General features: G+C 41.9%; 1 protein-coding gene and 1 pseudogene across 1 annotated transcript in view; one reads left to right on the forward strand and one right to left on the reverse strand.

The window, feature by feature from the left end:
- LOC145407481 (putative glutamate receptor) overlaps nucleotides 1-22,416 on the reverse strand; it is a 455,848-nt gene that overhangs the window by 321,197 nt on the left and 112,235 nt on the right. The window lies entirely within an intron of this gene.
- On the forward strand, nucleotides 12,430-12,548 carry LOC145408685 (5S ribosomal RNA; annotated as a pseudogene).

The raw sequence follows: 22,416 nt of genomic DNA on the forward strand, positions 1-22,416 counted from the left end.
GCTTTAACATCCTGTATCTCACAAGTTTTTGAGTCTATTCTTAATAGAAAAATTTTAAAGCATCTTTCCTATCACAACCTTCTTTCTGATCATCAGTATGGGTTCCGTCAGGGACGGTCCACAGGCGATCTTCTCACCTACCTTTCAGACTCCTGGTCATCCTCCTTTCGGGACTTTGGCGAAAGGTTTGCCATTGCACTTGACATCTCAAAGGCTTTCGATCGAGTCTGGCATAAATCTTTAATTTCCAAACTGACCTCTTACGGTTTCTATCCTTCTATCTGTGCCTTCATCTCCAGCTTCCTTTCTGGTCGTTCTATAGCAGCTGTTGTAGACGGCTATCGTTCTTATCCTAGATCTATTAACAGTGGTGTTCCTCCGGGCTCTGTCCTATCACCAACTCTCTTCCTTTTATTCATCAGTGACCTTTTAAGCTGTACATCTAACCCTAACCACTCATACGCTGATGACTCCACCCTTCACCTTTCCATTTAATTCCCGCAACGTCTATCTCAACAGTTACTTCAACAGGCAAGGGATGAGGCTATGGCACACCTTATGTCTGACTTGGCTTATATCTCTGACTGGGGTAAAAATAATCTGGTTGTTTTTAATGCAGCAAAGACTCAGTTTTTATACCTATCAACCCGACAAAATCTTCCACAGGTATACCCACTTATGTTTGATAATACTCAACTTAATCCTGCATCATCGTTGAACATGCTTGAAGTTTCATTTGCTCGGGACTTGTCTTGGAAAGATCATATTACATCTCTTGTAAAATCTGCTTCTAAAAGATTGGGTGTGCTAAGCCGACTCCGTTCCTTCTTTGCCCCTGCACAATTGTTGACTCTATACAGGGGTTTTATCCGCCCCTGTGTGGACTACAACTCTGGGGAGGCTCCCCACATACAGCTCTTCTCAATAGGGTGGAGTCTAAGGCTTTACGTCTCATTAACTCTCCCCCTCTTACTGACTCCCTTCAACCTCTGCCTCTTCGCCGCAATGTTGCATCTTTATATCTTTTCTATCGCTACTTCAATGGTCACTGTTCCTCTGAACTGTCTGCATGCATTCCTCCACTTCTACGACAGGCGTGTAGCACCCGTCTAGCAGCATACTTTCACCCATTTTCTGTCCAACTTTCTAATGCAAGAGTTAACCGTTACTCCCAGTCCTTCATTTATGCAACAGGTCAACTCTGGAACTGTCTCCCTCTGTATTTCCTGCTTCCTATGATCTCCAGTCTTTCAAACGCAGTGTGTTCAGGCATCTCGAAATGAATGGATCTTGAATTTGGCTCTCTCTTGTATTTTGTTTTTCTTTTGGAAGGAACAGTTTTGCGGGCTCATGGCCTTTGGTTCCTTCTTCCCCACATAAAAAAAAAAAAAAAAATCATCATTTATTCATTCACAATTTCTCTCCATTTATTTCTGTCACGCACAGCCACTCCTCCTTGCTCAACAGACATCCCTTTCACATTCAGCGCTCTCTTCACACTGTCCATCCATCCTATTCGTGGTCTCCCTCTCAGCCTTACACTTCTCACATCAGATCTAGTTATCTTTTTCATCAATCGCTCATTATTCATTCTCTCCATATGCCCAAACCATCGCAACACCCTTTGCTCAACTCTATCAGCCATCTCCCGAACAACTCCAGTTCTCCTTCGCACTTCATCATTTCGCACTCGATCCATATGCGTCACTCCACACATACTCCTCAGGCACCTCATTTCCATTACATTCAAACTTTTCCTCTGTTACACCCATAGTCCATGTTTCAGCCCCATATAACACAGTCGGTACCACAACACCCTCATACAGCATTCTCTTTACATCCATTCTAAGTGAACGACATCTAAACCCCTTTTTTCTTCCTCCCAGCCATCATTTATATATATGTAACTTTAGTTTTGTAATTGTTGGAACTTCGTACCCACCATTTATATATAGGTAACTCTTTAGTTTTGTAATATTTAAGTCTTGAGTTTTGGTTAAAATTGTTTTGATAATGAAAGAGCAAGAGGAGATAAAGATGAATACAGGGAGTTGATTTTGATTTATTATCTTCAAAGAAAGTCTAAGTTGAGCAGTGTGTGTATTACACAGCGACTTAACTTACTAAGTCTAGTCGGACCCCTCTTCTTATTTGATCTCTCCACTACCTGCCGGTTCTATGGCTTGCCCCTTTCTGAGCTCTGATTCCTACATTCTCGTTTAGCAGGGGTCGTGTCACGTGTGCTATACTGTCGTGGAAGCTTCTAGAACACTGTATGTCTGTGTGTATGTACAGCTTCCGGTGCACAACCAGGATTCCTTCACTTAAAGAGTTGCAAGCTAATTTTCATTTTCCCACACCTTGTCTAGTGTTCTATCTATTTATCTATCTATCTATCCATCATGCTATCTATTATGATTTGTATTTATACTATATATGTTATGTAATAATAGAGTAGCATATGTCAATGATGATTGCCGTCAGAGGACTGCTAGTTCGCGTGACCGAGCAATGTCAGGACTCCGTATTATAAATACAAATCATAATAGATAGCATGATGGATAGATAGACAGATTTACAGATGGAGCACCAGACAAGATGTGGGAAAAGGAAATTGGCTTGCAACTCTTTAAGTGAAGGAATGCTGGTCGTACACCAGAAGCTGTTCATACACACAGACATACAGTGTTCTAGAAGCTTCCACGACAGTATAGCACACATGACACGACCCCTGCTAAACGGGAATGAAGGAATCAGAGCTCAGAAAGGGGCAAGCCATAGAACCGGCAGGTAGTGGAGAGATTAAATAAGAAGAGGGGTCCGACTAGACTTAGTAAATTAAGTCCCTGTGTAATACACACACTGCTCATCTTAGACTTTCTTTGAAGATAATAAATCAAGATCAACTCCCTGCAGTCATCTTTATCTCCTCCTGCTCTTCGATTACCAAAATAACTTTAACCAAAACTCAAGACTTAAATATTACAAAACTAAAGAGTTACATAATTATATATAAACGGTGGCTACGAAGTTCCAACAATTTGTCTCTTTAGGTTTTAGTGTAGGTTAGCGATTTGTCTGTTAGGTGATTAGTTTTAGGGTCTTTAGATTAGGTTTTTCTTTATAAGTAAAAGGCCTAAAAAATATAAAAGCAAGATACAAAAAGTATAAAAAATTAAAAGAAATACAAAAATTTATTATATATATATATATATATATATATATATATATATATATATATATATATATATATATATATATATATATATATGTGTGTGTGTGTGTGCATGAAAGTGTGTCTGTGAGTGTATATATATATATATATATATATATATATATATATATATATATATATATATATATATATATATATATATATATATATGTGTGTGTGTGTGTGTGCATGAAAGTGTGTCTGTGAGTGTATATATATATATATATATATATATATATATATATATATATATATATATATATATATATAAACACTCAGAGACACACTTTCATGCACATTGTTTCATTCGCTTTGAGTTGCGACAGAATTTCCTGTGCTTCAGTCACATTGATTATCATCCACCTTTACAAGGTGGAGCGATAATGTTTTTGTCTGCCTCTGTGCGTGTGTGTGTGTGTGTGTGTGTGTGTGTGTGTGTGTGTGTGTTCCCATTATATCTTATGAAGGGTTTGAGCTATCAACATGAAACCTTCAGGGTATCAAGATATGACCAAAATCGTGGACGAGTTAGACAATGGACACTCGGGGTCAAGGTCAAAGTCACCAAAATGGCTGGCAAAGTCAACAAAATTTTATCGCCCACCTTTAGCACCATTATGTCTCATGAGCGGCTTGTGCTGTCAACATGAAACCTTCAGGGTACCAAGATATGGCCTAAATCTTGGACTTGGCTAACAGCTTATTCTGGCGGGCGATTAGCATTTGGTTCCTGAATGCTTTTCTTTCATTAGTCGTACTTTTGTTGGGAATCTGTAAATACAATGCAGCTAGGAAACCCGAGGCCAGTCAGGATGTTAATTTACACTTCTCTTGGTCAGTGCTGTGCTACTCAAAACTTATATGTATATCATGCGATATTGCACATAGTTTAGTAATGAACTTCAATGAAATGGTCTCACTTCAGTATGCCACACACTAGACCTACAAAAGTATAACTGTAGTAGCCTTGGTGGCATGACATATTAGAATAAAAGAGAGGAAGGTAGAGAAGATCCATGTATTTCGCGTACGTTTGCTATTCGTACATTTTGTTCCTAGATATATAAGGACCACAATTTAATGTTGCCATTGGCAAAACAAAACCATTGTGTGCCAGGTTATTTAATGTTACCATTTAAAGAACAATGCCTTTATGTGCCCTGTCATGACAAATCAATCTCTTAGTTTCCAATCACACATTAATTAATGAATCCTTCTACTTTATCCAAACAGTGCAGAATTCACTGTTACAGCCTAATTGTGTACACTCAGCCGGAGAGACAATTTTTTACAATTAAATATGTAGTCATGAAATTTTGACAGACACTAGGACACACGTGGCAAATGAGAGAGAAATGAAGGTGATTTGTTGTGTTTTTGTCAAGGAAACATTTTTTCTTTGATGAACAGTGGCTGTCATATTAAACTCTGCTGGCGCCAACCAGGAGAGTTAATGATCGTGCATGAAAAGGATATATAAGAATGCTAAATTTTTGGATCTAACATAACAATGCACAAAAGCCACAATAATACTCATACACCATTCGTTCTTCAAAGTTCTCCAGTCTAAAGTAACTGTTCTATTAACTAGCTTAACAGAGACGTTGTGATTACATATGCTATATATTTTTACCATCAACCACTTACTGTCTCTAAAATATAAATGAAAGTAAGAGACAAGTTTAGCACACCGTAATTAAAAATTCATTTATTTTTAGAGTGGAAATGAGTTACTTGAGAGGAGCATGTGGAGTGACATGGAGGGACAGGTTGACGAATGAAGAAGTGAAGGAACGTTGTGGGGTAGATGTGGATGTGGTTGAAAAGTTTAGGAGAAATACACTGAGGTGGTTTGGACATGTGGAGAGGATGGAGAATGAAAGACTGACTAAGAGGGTGTATGTAGGTGAGGTGGAGGGAGGGAGAGGGAGGGGTAGACCGAGGATGAGGTGGAGGGATGGAGTTGAGAGGTATATGAGGGAGGGGGGGGTGAGTTGGGGGGAGGGGAGTCAAATGGTGGGTGACAGAGTGACTTGGAGGCGTTTTGTCTGCGGCCACCCTTTGTGGGATTAGGGCGTCGGGCTATAGATAGATAGATAGATAGACAAATAATATCTGCAGTAATCATGTCAGTGTATTTTCAAATCCATAACTCCAGACTCTAATTTCAGTCACACTTAAATGTGTAGAACAGCAGTCAAGTGGAGCCTAGGGTGAAGGATGATTGGTTGCGAGAGTCTGCTTGACTGTCTGCCATAAGCGGCCCCACCTGGTATTGGCCCCACCAGCCACCACCTCAACCACCAGCACCAACACACTCAACAGGAGCCCCATCCCCAGCACCACAAACATTCCCTGAAATGTTAGAATGAGAATGATGACAGTTAACCACTTTACTTGCATGACGCAGTGTATAAATGCATTATCGCCAATGGCAGACCATTTTTCCCCATTTGGAGAGACTTTTCGAAACAGAAAATTTGACTGAAGTAGATAATCCCATTTTCATGCAAAAAGAAGGAACCCAAGGCTGCCAGCCCTTTTCATAATATCTAAACATAAAGAAATCCTAGCTCAACATACATTCATTTCTAGATGTCTGGAAATAAGAGTGAGGAAGACAGAAAGATGAAGACAGTTGTAGAATACACTTGTTCCATATACTGAACACTGAATATCGTTAACTCTTGAATTAGAGAGCTGGATTTTAAAGGATGGAGTGTGTGTATATCCATATATTATTTATTTATATATTTACTTATTTAATTTACTATTTATTTGCAGAAACTTTACCATGGGAAAAAATTTATGCAAGCTAACCACAGGAGAAACAGAAACAGAGACAATAATACATCGTATACTACACTTTCAAAGTGACATAGAGGTATGTGGGTGGAAGTCTTATACATACACCTGCAGCAGAGAGGGGCACATAGAACACAGGGATACCTGATTTAGTACCATGACCCCACCTCAATTCACCTCACCTGGCGTGAACTTGCATCCTAAACCATAGCAAGCCTATAAAAAAAATGCTAATCTTTTTATATTAATAAATTCTGTTAAAATTTAATCACATTTAAAATGACCATAGCTCATGTTTACATTCTTCTCATATGTGCCAGAAATGAAGCATTAATCAGTGACATTTCCTTCATGGAAGCTTTTTGACCTCGCTAGTATCTTAGAACCTGCTCAGTCACTGTGGAATCATTGGATGCTTTGCGATAGAATAAGCCACGACTCTGGCCGTCCTTACACCATACTTATGCTGTGAGATCCTGGTTTCTATGTCTTTTACATATACAGTAGTCCTGTATAAAGTTTAATTGTCTTTACATGGAATTTTATAAACATCACCAGAATTGCTTAATGGACTATTCTTAAAAGCTACATGTACATTATTATTTTTTTTCGGTAAGTCAACTACACTGAATAAATTTTCATTGAAAGGTGGGACATGGTTCTTTAGCTGGTTTGGCGTTCTGCCTTTCCGGGACATGAAGGTAATCAGGGGTAAAGGTGTCCTGAAGACTAAGATGTACAAAAAATCTACAGATATGTCCTTGTGAATTGTTACTCGAATCATCACATTAATATAAAAAGAGCTTTTTTCGTATCTATGCACTTCAGAGCATATAGGGTTTTAGACCCCGAATTTCTGGATGAAGAACTACAAATGATTCAGAGCGAAGAAAATAAACTTATGTATTCACTGACAATACTAACCCAGTGTCATAATACAGCAAGGAAACGCAACTGTGGAGGCAAAACTAATAGGCCAGAACGTCAAGCCAACCGGAAAACATTATCAGAGTCTTCATGAACATGAGAAGGTCAGTCACAACAAGACTTTAAAGTAGTTCTAGAGGAGGTGACAGTGGTCTACATAGGCCAGTCAGAGGTACTCACTGACTGATATGGGTAAATGAACGTTCATATAGCCATAGATATGTGAGTGAACTACATTTTGACTAGGGAGTGAAAGCTAGACTTAACCATAGACTGGCAGGTGAAAGAATACTGTTACATACCCATACACAGGTGTGTCAGAGGGAGGCTTACCCACAGACTGGTGAGTGAGAGGACGGTGTTGACAGTGATAATGTTGGGAAGGTTGTTACAGGCGGTGGCGTTCACATGTGAAAACTTCATCCATCTCTCGTAGAGGCCCAACTAAACCAGTGCTGACGCTCTGTGCACCAAAAAATAAAATATGCAGTAAGTTCTTGTTATAAATAGTTTTTCTTTAGTTTTCGTTTTCTTGTTACCCCTTAATAAGATGGCTTAAATTAATATAAATCTTGCTATCTCTGACCGATTTTTCCATATTTTTTCGAACTGAAAAAGGAACGCCTGTTACTGCTGGGATATCTGGACCTCACCTACATCACAGACCACTGTGCACTCACTAAAGTCTTCAAAGACAAAGAGCTGAAAAACATCAGCAACCCCCACATACTAAACCTCAAGGAGAAGACATTGATTTACTCATTTCGCATACAATACCTTAAGGAGGAAGCGAACCATGCTGGAGACACACTCTCAAGATATCCCCTGCTATGGTGCAGACCAGACGAGAGAGACCTGGCGCAAGACGAGGCTACATGTGCCGCGGTCGCGGCAGCGATGGCCTGCGCCCTAGAAGACAAAGAAGGCACCACTGTGGACCTCCGTCATGTGGAGGAGGAAACACACCAGGATGAGGACTACAGGCTCCTTCATGAATGCGTGAATGCCGGGGACTGGGCCAGCCAGAAGGATGAAGAGCCAATAGCACTCTGCCCATACTACAGGATAAGAAGGCACCTGTCATGCTGGGGGGACACTGTCATGTATGCCAGTGATAAGGAGCACCTGTGACTTGCAATTCCCACAGCCCTTCACTATGCGGTCAAAGCCAACCTCCATGCAGGTCACTAGAGCAGGGACTCAATGCTCAGGCGCACCAGGCAATGCATGTATTGGCCTGGCGTAGATGCTGAAGTGGAGCAGAAGAGGAGGCACTGTCAAGTGTGCAAAATCAATGCCCCATCAAGACCCACGGAGAACTTGCTGCCCACATCCTCACCTGAGTACCTCTTCCAGCAAACAGTGGATGACCTGTTCTAACTGGAGGAGGAAGAGTACATTGCTCATGCAAACAGTTAACTCACTGGCTGGAGGTGGAGTATTTGCCCAGGGGCACCGTCAGGTCATGGCTCATAACGGCCTTTAGTAAGCAGTTCAAAAAGTTCTTTATCCCAGAGGTCCTGTCATGTGACGGGGTTTTGGACCTCGTGAGTGGGTAAAGGAGGGCATTCCTATCTGCGTGGCGTGTGCAGCTAAGGGTGTCATCAGCCTCTTACCCACAGTCCAATAGCCAAGCGGAGGCCACAGTCCAGTCTGCCAGGAGGCTGCTGAGGAAAAACACTGGCCTGGGAGGGTCCCAGGACTCAGATGCAACTGCCAAGGCCATATTGTAGTACCTCAACACCCCACAACACGACACCGATGCATCCCCAAACCAGTTGCTGATGGGACATCAGCTGAGAGACTCCGTACCTGCTGTCAAACAACACTACAAGATCAGCAGGTTCATAGGCTGAGAAGCAATCAACCAGACAGCACACAACCTCACCCCTCTCAACCCCAGACAGCGGGTGCACCTACAGAACCAGAAGACAGGGAGATGGGACCGTGTAGGGGTTATTGTTGACACTCCAGCCCCAAGGCAATCCCTGATGTGGCTGGACGGCAGTGGGCGAGCCTTCATCAGGAATGGCCGCCACCTATGCTCCTACAAGAAGACGGCGGAATGCACCCACCACACATGTTGAGGGTGGTCCCTGGTAGGAGGCCGACTGCAGGGGGAAGGCCCTCAGCCTCTCCCTCACCTTGAGAGGTCGCAGTGCACTAGGCACACCCCAAGACACCTAGAAAACTATATGCCATAACATTGCAGTGTTTTGTACCCCTTAGCATAATAAGGTGTTTTGTAATGTGTATAACCTTGTTGCACTTGTACCATGATACCAGAGCAGTGGTTACACCAGTGTATGAAAGTGAATTCCTTATTGTTGTAGCACTTATGCCATTCTGATGTCAGCATGTATATGACATGTAAATTTTGCAACCGTTGTGTCAAGTAACACCTAGTCTTAAGTCATGATGAAAGTCAGTATCTGCCAGTTGTTTTGTTACTGCAGTGACCTCCCTCCTCCTCGACCAATGTGCTTTGTATTAATGCTACAGGTAGTGAAAAATTCACTGCAATGGAGAGGGGTGTTGGAGTTTGAATTCAGGCAGGAAGTTTTCTGCCACTGTCCACACCCGGAACTTCGTGGGCTGTCTGACTCAGGCCGCCCTAGAGAAAGGATGCACCCTTGCCTGTACCCATTAGAATAAATTTCAGGCCTTGCTGTTTCCAACTCTCTCCTGGTTCACAACATCAACCTACTTTCTTTTCAACTTTTTCACGTATGGTCAAGTCTGACCGAAACTTTGCAGGTAGATGTATCTTGAAATTTCGCATTCGGGATTTAGAAAAAAAAATGTATTTCTTCATGGTATTTTCTTATTCCATTTTGTAGCATTTGTCTAAATTTGTGCATTTTCATATCTTCATTTTGTTTTAGGTGGCTTCAAGAGGTTTCATGTATCCAGAAGGTGTGTTCTGCTATGTCTGTGGCCAGTTCATTAAGAAAAGAGCATAAAAGCACACTGTGGAAGTATCTGCCGGGATGTATGCAGCCTACATTGTGTATTTCGGTATGCCAGTAGAGGATCTTAAACCTGGGGTGGCTGATGCCACCTGCGAACATTGCAAGAAAACTCTTGAACAGTCGATATACTCTTTATTACAAATGTAATTAATATGTTATTGTTAATATATACAATATTTCATTTTAAAAAAATATTTTGTTACAATATTATTTTATTGTTTTGCAGGATGGTTCAGAGGGGACAAAAGTCATGACATTTGCCATCCCCAGAATTTGGCAGAGAGCCATTGGCCACTCGAGGAACTGCCACTTCTGTATTGTAAACCCTTCCAAACATCATACTGGCAAGAATATGCCTGCTTTGAAATACCTTCCTTCATCCATCACATCAATGCCACACTGTCCTGAGCTCCCCGCACCCACCCCTCCAGATGAAGGGCATACATCTTCATCAGGAGAGAATAGCAAGTCAGAGGGCGAGGATGATGTTGCTGATCTAGATTACAATTCCAGAGACTGGGATGAGGAGATAAACTCGAACTACCACAACCAAGAAGACTTCAACTTCTTGATAAGAGATCTTGGTCTCACAAAGTCCAGTGCTTAGCTTATGACGTCTAGGTTTCTATGCCCAAACAGTGGAACTTGTTGGACTAAAATGCCAGTCTCAAGTCAGAGGAAGTATCACCAAGCATTCCCCAGCTTCTTCACCCTTGAAGGTGGACTCTGGTTTTGTCACCCACGTGTCCGGTCTGTTCGAGATGATTGGGATCACATGCAAAAAGCAAGAGTGGTGCCTCTTCGTTCACGGCTCAGTCAGAAGCCTCAAAACTGCGCTGCTTCACAATGAGAGCCGGTTCCTGTCTCTTTGCCCTGGTTCACTTGACGCACCTCATTGAGGAGCAGAAGAATGTCAGGAGCCTGCTGGATGCCTTGAAGTATGATGAGTACAGTTGGGAGGTCAATGGAGACTTTAAAAAGGTGGCCTTTGTGATGGATCTCCAGGGCAGTTTTACCAAGTTGTTCCTGGGACAGCAGAGACACAATGGCACACTACCACTGGTGGGACTGACCAAAGAGGAACAAGTTCTCCGTGGGGAGGAACAACATCAACTGAGAGCTGCTGGTGGACCCTCCGAAGGTGTTGATGCCACCACTGCACATCAAGTTGGGCTTTATGAAGCAATTCGCCACAGCTCTAGATTGGGAGTTGGTGGCCTTCAAGTACCTCCAAGACTTCTTCCCTAAACTGCCTGAGGCAAAGGTCAAAGCTGGTGTCTTTGCTGGACACAGAAAAAAAGATCCTGCAGTGCAAGGAATTCCTGAAGAAGCTCGCCAGTGTGGAGAAGGCACCTTGGAACAGCTTTGTCAGGGCTTCCTGGGAGCTAGTCGAGACTGGTGAGGAATTTCGGCGCCATGGGCTACGGGATTTCCCTCAAAGTCCACGTCCTCGACTCTCACCTTGATCAATTCAGAACACGGGAACATACTCAGAGGAGCAAGGTGAGTGTTTCACCATGATATACTGGAGTTTGGACACCGTCACCATGGTCTGTATAACGAGAACATGATGGGAGACTAGTTCTGGGAGCTGGTTCATGAAAGTAACATGCTGTATACTCGTTAATCTCTAATAATTGGTAATTTTACTTGCAATAACTTTTGTGTATATACATTTACATTTACAGTAGATTCATTCGAAACATTATACTGACTTTTTGCGAATAAGAATAAATATAGTTTCTAACTAAAAACAGGCAGATTTCAAAATATTGATTTCCTGATCATAAACCCCAAGTTTGAGGGGAATGATAGCTCTTTTCTATAGTTCTGACACAAACAATCAGGAAACAGAGGTTACTCCCCAGGAACAAAAACTCTCTTACCTATAATCGCATTATCCGACTGTGATGTGTGTTTTTTTTTTTCTGGATTACCATAACTGCCGATTTCAGACGATAATGGTTACCCCATCATTCAAATGATATTTTTTTTTTTTTAATTCCAATGACGTTGTTTAGCCTACATTTTTTTCCCTTGGTGCCAACAGAAATTTTTATTAATATTGGGTAAAGCCTCACGAAATGTAGGGATTAATGAAGGTTATGTGAGTCTCACAATTCAAAAATATTCACCGAAACTCAGTATAATCGTCCTGACAAGAAGACAGACTAAAAGAGATCACTGGAATCAACGGGTTGATCTATCTATCCTTATAATTTTATTCAACTCAGGACATGCTCTTGGAACTTGGGATACATACAACTTTCAATGACCCTTTTATCACCAGGGGCTTTCCTATACTGGGCACATATAATTTTTAAATATGTGTACATTCATTGTCAAGATATACACGAGAGAACAGACAGGGCTTATTGCATTCTGTTTTATTTAAAGTCGAGAAATAAGCGTGAGCTAGATAATTTTTTTTTTTTTTTTTTTGGCCTATCGTCGACCATTGCCATTTATATATATATATATATTTTTATATATATATATATATATATATATATATATATATATACCACATTGAGTACACCGCTTCCCGTCCGATCAGCGAAGTTAAGCAACGTTGGGTCTGGTTAGTACGTGGATGGGTGACCGCCTGGGAACACCAGATGCTGTTGGCATCCCTACGTGTCAAGTGGGGTTGGTGGAGGATTAGTGCCCCTCCCTGTAAAACTATTAACTCAAAGCCCTTGGCCACCCCGTTTGGGATACATGGCGTCTGGCAATGAATGAATGGAAGAATATATATATACACACACACACACACACACACTTCCATGCATATATACAGTACAGATATACTTTCAATCACACGTACATATATATATATATATATATACAATAATTTTTATTTTATTATTTTTTGTATTTCATTTTTATTTTTTTATATTTTTATATTTTTTGACCTTACATTATATACAAAAATGCCTAATCTAAAGAACCTGAAACTAACCACCTAACTGACAAATCACTAACCTATACTAAATCCTAAAGAGACAAATAACTAAACCTACACTAATGGTAGAAAGACCTCGACCAAGAGAACACCATCGACTGCAGATATGTAATGCCTCCCTACATTACACACCTGCACTCATCACTTGGTGACTGTTGGTCGAGGCACAACCTAATGTAGGGGACATCAATATATGAAAGAGAACCAAATAAGTCAAGAACATTTCCATATACGTCAGCTGTCGGCCCTAATTAGTAACTTCAGGAACATGGTATAATGTATTTACATACTGTAATATGTACACCCGCGAACCAAAGTTTCGGTACCCCCCTTGATGGAAGGAAGTGGAAGTCAGGGTTAGAGAGAGGGCAGGTGAACGGAAAACCGTGAGTGGTACTTTGGAACTGAGCTACGAGGCGAATAGTGAGAAACCCAATGACACTGGATTCGAAACATTTCCATGCCATTCACCTGCAAAACATTATGCGTTCGTAACATACATACTGTAACATACAACATAGACTACTGTGTTATCATGGTGTCCTGTGATACTGACCCATCTGTTTCGGATCCTCATCACACAAATAAAGCACCGAGCCAGTTGTATATAAGTTGCAACTTGTCATTATAACTGCAATCATAATTTTTGTGAATGTTATCCCTGGATTGTCTATAGCTATAATATAGAATGATTGTGAATTTAATGTTGATTCTCACAGTAGTTGTGAGGATGGTTATAAATGTGGCAATTATTTTATGTGGACGACTAAACCACATTATGATGGATAACGGAGAGCATTCGGCAATAATTTACTATAACCAGATGAAATTAGATGCAAACAACACAAAATATCATGAGACAACGAAGACAGCTGTGGTATCCTGCTCCGCCTTGTTATCAAGGCCTTAACTGTGGCTTCACCTCATACGTGCATTATTTTCCTTCAGTCTCTGCCACTACTCTTACTTCCCGGTATCCTTTTACTGCGAGTCGTCATATTCCTTGGAGGGTTTCTTGTCGTCCGGTCCTATAACCCGTACTGTATTATATTATTCCTCGCATCATCACTCCCAGACAAACAACGTTAGCCCAAGACTGCTGAATCTGTTAATACCATTATTGCCACTGCCACTACTGTTCCCCCTTTCACCATTGTGTCTATTGCAATTCCCCTCAGTACTACTACTGCTACTCCTATTACTACTCTACTATAAATCTGTAGAATAATACATATGATTGTCCTTATGTCTGTGTATCTGTTAATCATATTGTCCCTGTCCCACCGTCGACAACTCGTCACTTAGGCCTACCCCTCACCGCTACCCCAGTTGCACCCCACCCCCCTCTCTCCCACCCGCCATGAGCTCTATTCCTCCCCCACTCCGAATCATTTTACCCCTCACCTCCTTCTTGGGCCACCAGGCCTGTTGTTCACCTTTTACCGGTGAATATACGTGGCATGCATTAATAAGAATAATTATAAAATTGACAGCAACAACATACATCTGCAGTATTCCGAACATTACATAATTATAAAAGTCGCAGACCCAAACGTGCCTATATTACGGAGCTCTGATATATTAACCACAGAACCGACCACAGACCGTTCCTATCATTGCCACTGGACCTTACCTGTAGCACTTCACCATAGTAATACAACCCACTGAAGTCCTATGTGGGATAACTACACATGTTTGAGAAAAATAACAGCGCACAACATGCCTACAACCCATTAAAATACACCTGTGACGTTTCACTGACATCCATTACATTGCCTAGAAGTTAGCGGACAAACAAACACACGGCTGGACATAGACTGAGGCCGAATGTCTCGCATCGGTATATGACAACCTGACAAAACTATTACGATCCTGCTTTGTAGGTGGCATCACAGTTATAATAATGATAATAATAATAATCGTAGTAGTAGCAGTAGTAGTAGTAGTAATAGTAGTAGTAGTAATCACATGTTAATATCCATGATACAGAGGAGGACAAACACCATAATCTCCCTGATAAAACAAGTGAAAACAGCTGTGACATATAGAACCAACCAGTGCCGTAATATGCTGTAATGGTAGGGTTATAGTAATACTAAATTAATGTTTGACCGCAACCCAACCTTCTGTCATGGCAAACAGATTCTGCATTGCGTCGACACATGCTATTCCAGTGTGTGTCCTTCTCAGTATCGTGCCTAATAACATGTGATTAATTATTATTATTATTATTATTATTATTATTATTATTATTATTACTGTGATGACACCAGCAATGCAGGATCACAAGAGTTTTGTCAGGTCGTTACATACCGATGCGAGACATTCTGCTTCTGTCTGTCTGTGTCCAGTCGTTTGTTTGTTTGTCCACTAACTTCTCCAAGGCTATTTGATGGATGTCAGTGAAACATCACATGCTTATTTTAGTGGTTTGTAGGCATGTTGTGCACTGTTATTTTTTCCCAAACACGTGTAGCGATCTCACAGAGGACTACAGTGGGTTGTATTACCATGGTGAAGTGCTATAGGGAAGGTGCAGTGGTAATGATAAGAACGGTCTGTGGTCGGTTTTGTGGTTAATATATCGGTGCTCCGTAATATAAGCAAGTTTGGGTAATATAAGCACGTTTGGGTCTGCAGTTATTAAGTGTAATGTTAGGATCACTACAGTACACATCTACGATGTTGTTGTTATTATTATATTATTATCGCCTACCTTTAGAAGGCGGAGCGATCATGTTTTTAACTGCATCTGTGTGTGTGTGTGTGTGTGTGTGTGTGTGTGTGTGTGTGTGTGTGTGTGTGTGTGTGTGTGTGTGTGTGTGTGTGTGTGTGTTCCTATTATATCTCATGAACGGCTTGAGCTATCAACATGAAGCCTTCAGCGTATCAAGATATGGCCAAAATCTTGGAGGAGTTCGAAAATGGCAACTCGGGGTCAGAGTCAAGGTCACCAAACTAACTGCTAAAGGTCAACTAGTTTTTATTGCCTGCCTTTAGCACCATTAAATCTCATAAATGGCTTGAGTTATCAACATAAAACCTTCATGGTATCAAAATATGGCCTAAAATTTGGACTTGGCAAACAGAATATTTTAGAGGGCGATTACCGTTTAGCTCCCAAATGCCTTCTTTTTTATTATTAATGCATGCCACGTATATTCACCGGTAAAGGGTGAACAACAGGCCTTCTGGCCCAAGGATGAGGTGAAGGGTAATGTGGTGTCGGAGTTGGGGGAGGAGTAGAATCCATGGTGGGTGGGAACTGGAGTAGCGGTGCCGGGTCAGTGACGAGTTGTCGACGGTGGGACAGGGACAATATGATTAACAGATACACAGACATAAGGACAATATGTATTATTCTACAGATTTATAGTGGAGTAGTAATAGGAGTAGCAGTAGTAGTACTGAGGGGAATTGCAATAGACACAATTGTGAAAGGGGGAATAGTAGTGGCAGTGGCAATAATGGTATTAACAGATTCAGCAGTCTTGGGCTAACGTTGTTTGTCTGGGAGTGATGATGCGAGGAATAATGTAATACAGTATGGGTTATAGGACCGGACGACAAGAAACCCTCCAAGGAATATGACGACTCGCAGTAAGAGGATACCGAGAAGTAAGAGTAGTGGCAGAGACTGAAGGAAAATAATGCACGTATGAGGTGAAGCCACAGTTAAGGCCTTGATAACAAGGCGGAGCAGGATACCACAGCTGTCTTCGTTGTCTCATGATATTTTGTGTTGTTTGCATCTAATTTCATCTGGTTATAGTAAATTATTGCCGAATGCTCTCCGTTATCCATCATAATGTGGTTTAGTCGTCCACATAAAATAATTGCCACATTTATAACCATCCGCACAACCACTGTGAGAATCAACATTAAATTCACAATCATTCTATATTATAGCTATAGACAATCCAGGGATAACATTCACAAAAATTATGATTGCAGTTATAATGACAAGTTGCAACTTATATACAACTGGCTCGGTGCTTTATTTGTGTGATGAGGATCCGAAACAGATGGGTCAGTATCACAGGACACCATGATAACACAGTAGTCTATGTTGTATGTTACAATATGTATGTTACGAACGTATAATGTTTTGCAGGTGAATAGCATGGAAATGTTTCGAATCCAGTGTCATTGGGTTTCTCACTATTCGCCTCGTAGCTCAGTTCCAAAGTACCACTCACGGTTTTCCGTTCACCTGCCCTCTCTCTAACCCTGACTTCCACTTCCTTCCATCAAGGGGGGTACCGAAACTTTGGTTCGCGGGTGTACAAAAAGTGAAGAACCTCGCCCAACAGACCACCATCGACTCCAAGTGCCCAAGACCTTTTTATATTGCACACTTGCACTCATCAGCTGGTGACTCAGTCGAGGAACGGGATTTAATGTAGGGGACATCAATATTAGCAATAGGTCAGTGGGAAGAGGAACTATTTCAAATATGTCAACTGTCAACCCTAATTAATAGTACAATATATATATATATATATATATATATATATATATATATATATATATATATATATATATATATATATATATATATATATATATATATTCAGTCGAAAAAAGCATAACCATACAGTAAAAAAGTCACATCACTCTGATCAGTCTGGTCTCTCTCAAGAAAGCCATCAATTTATCAGTCATAACAATGTCCCCATCACCCAGGATGGTGTTAAGAGAGAAGGGGACGTCTACTGCGCCACAGTAATTTATAAGTGAAGCATGTTCACGAATAAATCGCTGACAGCGCAGGATGATATGACTGATAAATAACACCGCATTGCAGATGTCAGAGTGCGGTGGGAAGCGTCTTTCCATATATGGTTTCATGTGAGTCAGAACGGTGGTATTGAGCCGTATTCTCGCCAGTACTTTTTCTTCAAGGCGACTGGGGGGGGGGTGGCAGTGTCCCAGTTGCCCAGGTCCGGCTTACAAGTTGGAATATTTAGTCTGGTCCACTGACCATGCCACAGAAGATTTCTTGATTTCTTTCCAAAAGAGACACTCGACCGTAGATCACGAGGAACGTCCCAAGTCTCCTCGAGTTCTACAGCCGACTTTGCAAGTATGTCAGCCTGCTCATTGCCGTAGATGCGACAATGACCAGGCACCCTGATCAGCATGAATGACTTGTTGCATGAATGCAACTTATTAACGATGCAGCCCTGGATCTCGTGAGAGTCCGTAGTACAAGAAGCAATTGCCTGAAGGGGTGATTTTGAATCTGAAAATATGACAAATAAGTCATGCCTAGAATTGAGAGCATAGTCTATGGCTTTGTCAATAGCAAAAAGTTCGGAGGTAAACACAGATGTATGAGTCGGCAACCGATACCTAAGTGCACATTCAGTCGACCACACACTTGCACCCACACATTCACTCGACTTGGAGCCGTCGGTGTACAATTGATGGGACCCCAAGTGGCGCACGATGATGTTACGAAACAAGTGGTGGACCTCCTCCTCCGGCGCCTTGGCCTTTGGTGCTGGGAGCCATGATACATCCACTGTAAAACCGGGTGGCTCCCAAGGTGCTATATTTTTAAGCACCAACTTGTCACAGTCACTGGGGTCCACACCAAGCTCCTGAGTTAGTAAGTGGAGGCGAACGGCAAGTGGCCGACGCACCCCCCGCGTAAGGTGGTGGTATTGACGTAGGGGGGTACAGGCCACATTGCCGATATTACTTTTCCTATATGTTCGTATGCCATACGATAAGGCCAGGTGGTCACGGAGAATACGGAGGGGAGGCACATTTGCCTCCACTTCCATACGAGCCACACAGGTACACCGGACGGCTCCAAGACACATTGACAAACATTTATTCTGTAGCACATCCAATCCTTTCAGTGTGGCATCGGATGCCGAGCCATACACCTGTGCGCCATAGTCTAGCTTCGATCGAATAAGGGACTTATACACCATTTATAAAAATTTTCTGTCGGCACCCCAGGTAGTACCCGCTAGGTACTTGAGGACATTTAACGGTTTATCACAACGAGCAAGCAAAGTATTAACGTGAAGTTTAAAATTCATTCTACAATCAAAATGTATTCCCAAAAACTTTACAGAATTTTGAAGAGGTACCGCCTGATTATCCAAAGTTAAGCACAAATTAGGTACGTTACGAGTCATAAATGCTAAAGCGGCACACTTACGGACTGAAAACTTAAATCCTCACTGCAAGGCCCATTGGTGGACGGAGTCAAGGGCTGCTTGAATCCGCCCAGCCGAAAATTGTGCATTACGGGAAGAGTGCCATATTGCACAATCATCAGCGTAGAGCGAGTATTTAAGATTCCTGGGGATGGGAGCTGATGACAGAATATCATTGATCATAATACTAAATAAAGTAGGACTAAGCACACTTCCCTGTGGCACCCCATTTTCCTGGATAAATATATAGCATGTTACGTTACGGGGCAATTTGACAGAGAAAGTCCTGTCCCTTAAGAAATTTGAAATAAAAATAAGCAAATTTCCTCTTAACCCTTTAAACGTGGCCATGAACAGTCGACCCTCCCCCGAGTGGCGGGGTTGTATCGCGGTCTGAGTACCTGTAGGAAAATATTAGCCAAAAATCAGAGATTAATCCTAGAACATTATACTTGGTAAGGCAGATAGTACTTACATTCAGCTTTCTCCAGAGACAAGTGTTGAGCCTTCGTGGACTACCCAAGGACTTGTGGAGACTTGCAAAGTTGTGTAACCAAATCTTCACTTTCACACCTCCAGCAACCCGGTTTCCCCTCTACCACAGCCTCACTCTGTCACAGTAAACTTTATACTACAACGTAAAGGTAGTTTGGAATCCGTATTTGTACAATAAGCACTGAAAATAAGGCTAAAATCAACAGAGTGTACAGCCGACACGTATCGCGGCGGTGGTCTTCCTGTCACCCAACAAACATTTTCATTTTCACATTATTTTCAATCATATTACTTCCCAAAAGATCACCGCAGCGCGCTTTTTATTCTGCCTTACGCCCGTCACTTTATTCTCGTTCCTGTCAGCCACTTGCAATGACTCGGAAGAGCTAGAACTCGCCATAATGTCACTTTGAAAGCTTGCGGTAAACTGACACTAAACAGGGGCAAACCGTGCGAAAAAGAGCTAGTGTTACAACTGGGGAAATAAGCGTTTCCTATTAGCATAAACTGCTTGTGAGAGGAGAGCGCAGATTTACAGTTCTGAGCAGTCAGAGCACTGCCATGTATCACAGCCAGGCTGGCCGGGCCATGGTGGGGGGGGAAAGGGGGAAAAACGCGATACTTGGCAACAACGGAGGTCAGTAGTACAAAGGTAAAGTATGCTAATTGTAGCTATAGGGTGGTGGTACTGATAGACAATACCAGCTGGAACATCCTTGCCCGCGTTTATTCAAAATTAACTCGAATCGCAAACGCGACGCTCCACCGATATGTCCTTTTTGGCAAACATCGCAAACGCGACGATCCGCGTTTAAGGGGTTAAACCATAAGCATAGAGCTTCATTAGGATACTGTGTCGCCATGTCATGTCATAGGCTTTATGGATGTCCAAGAACACCCCTATCGTGAATTCTTTATTGGCAAATGCCTCTGAAATACAATGCTCCAAATTCATTAAATGATCTAGTGAACTTCTGTATTTACGGAAGCCACATTGTTGATCATTTAACAAATTCTTCGACTCTAAAACAAAAAGAAGCCTATTGTTTACCATACGTTCCATGACCTTACATAGATAAGAAGTCAACACAATAGGACGAAATGAAGTGGGATTCATAAGACGACCAGCCTCTTTGGGTATCGGTATGACGTGTGCAAAGTGCCATGAGTTTGGGAATGTTCGAGATGCCCAAATCTCATTGTACAATGCTAACATCTGAATCAGGTTGTCCTGATTAAGATGCTGGATCATACCGTATGTGATGGTGTCTGGTCAAGGGCTGGTGTCTTTACAGGATTTAAGGGCAAGGAGCAGTTCATCTAGCGTAAACTCTTGGTTGTACAGGGAGTCTACGTCTTCTGTGGCAGAGTCTAATATCTGTAGCTCAGCCGTGCGTTTATGGTGTTGAAAACGCGGATCATAATTGGCTGAGCTACTTACATGAGAAAAACTCCTGGTGAGGATGTTAGCAACGTCCACGGGCTCGTCATAGATGGTGTTGTTCACCTGCAGGGTGGTGACAGGGATATATGGGCCTTTATTATTTAATATTCTTATAGTGGACCAGACTTTACTTAATGGTGTTGTACGAGTCACCGTGGACACAAAAGACCGCCAGGAGTCACGTTTGGCCCTTCTTATTATTCTCCTTGCCTCAGCCTGTGCTTGTTTGTATGCAATGAAGTTTTCCTCTGTAGGCTGACTGTCAAAAATCCTGTATCTCCTATTGTGTTTTCTTAATGCTTGTCGGCAATCCGGCGTCCACCAATGTGCTTTATGCTTCGCATGAACTGTAGAAGTCTTGAGAATAGCAGCCTCAGTTGCATGTAATATGGATTTTGTTATATTTTTGACCTTAACATCTATGGTCTCCCCAGATATATCTAAATTGGCGATCCTTGAGAAGGATCCCCAATCTGCTTTCTTATAGTTAAATTTTGGAGTTGGAGGGTTCGAAACGATGTCGTGTGTATAAGAAAGACAGATGGGTAAATGATCACTTCCCAAGGAGTCGTCGTAAGGGTCCCATGAGAAATCTTGATGTACACCAGGGGAGGCCAAAGATAAGTCAAAGGCTGAAAAGTTACCAGTATGATCATCTACACGAGTTGCTCTACCAACATTCAGAAGACAGAGGTTGGACTGTAGTATTAAGTCGACTACTTGCTCCCCATGACCATCAATTTTCAAGCTACCCCATTGATAATGATGGACGTTAAAATCGCCCAACACTAACTTATTCCCAGGCAGATGTTCAAATAGTGAATATAAAGCATCACTATCAATGAGGCCATGTGGGGGACAGTACAGAGAGCAAATAGACAGATACGTGTTATTAAATTTTACTCTGCATGCGACAGCTTCCAGAGTAGAATTTAGAATCACTGCTGTTTGTGGGTGTGATTTGTGGGTGTATATGGCTACTCCGTGACCTTTGTATGTTCTATACGGGTGGTAGTGTTTGAACTGTGGAGGATCAGGATCATCCTCCAGACACGTCTCCTGTAAACAAATAACATCTGGCCTGTGTATGGAAAGCAGGATTGCTATATCATGTAATTTATTCCCAATACCTCTACAATTCGACTGTAATATAGTGAATGCGGCGGTTTAAGATTTATGTTAGGGACCAGTATGCTTAGGTTTTTTTTTGCCGCCCGCCAGCAGGCGAGCGACTACTGGCGGACCTATCCCGGTGCTTGGTGACAGAAACCTCCATGTTTTCGTCAATAACTAGGGTCCCAGATTCCACCGAGGAAGAGCTCCCTTTTCTCTCCCTCGCTGGGCCAGGAGCAGGAAGAACATGAGGTAGTGACTTGGTGAGGGTGGTCATAGTATTCTTACTAGAGTTGTCAGGCTTC

This window comes from Coenobita brevimanus, chromosome 8 (genome assembly GCF_032717465.1).
Source record: "Coenobita brevimanus isolate Jiangsu-jjx chromosome 8, ASM3271746v2, whole genome shotgun sequence".
Taxonomy (NCBI): Eukaryota; Metazoa; Arthropoda; class Malacostraca; order Decapoda; family Coenobitidae; genus Coenobita; species Coenobita brevimanus.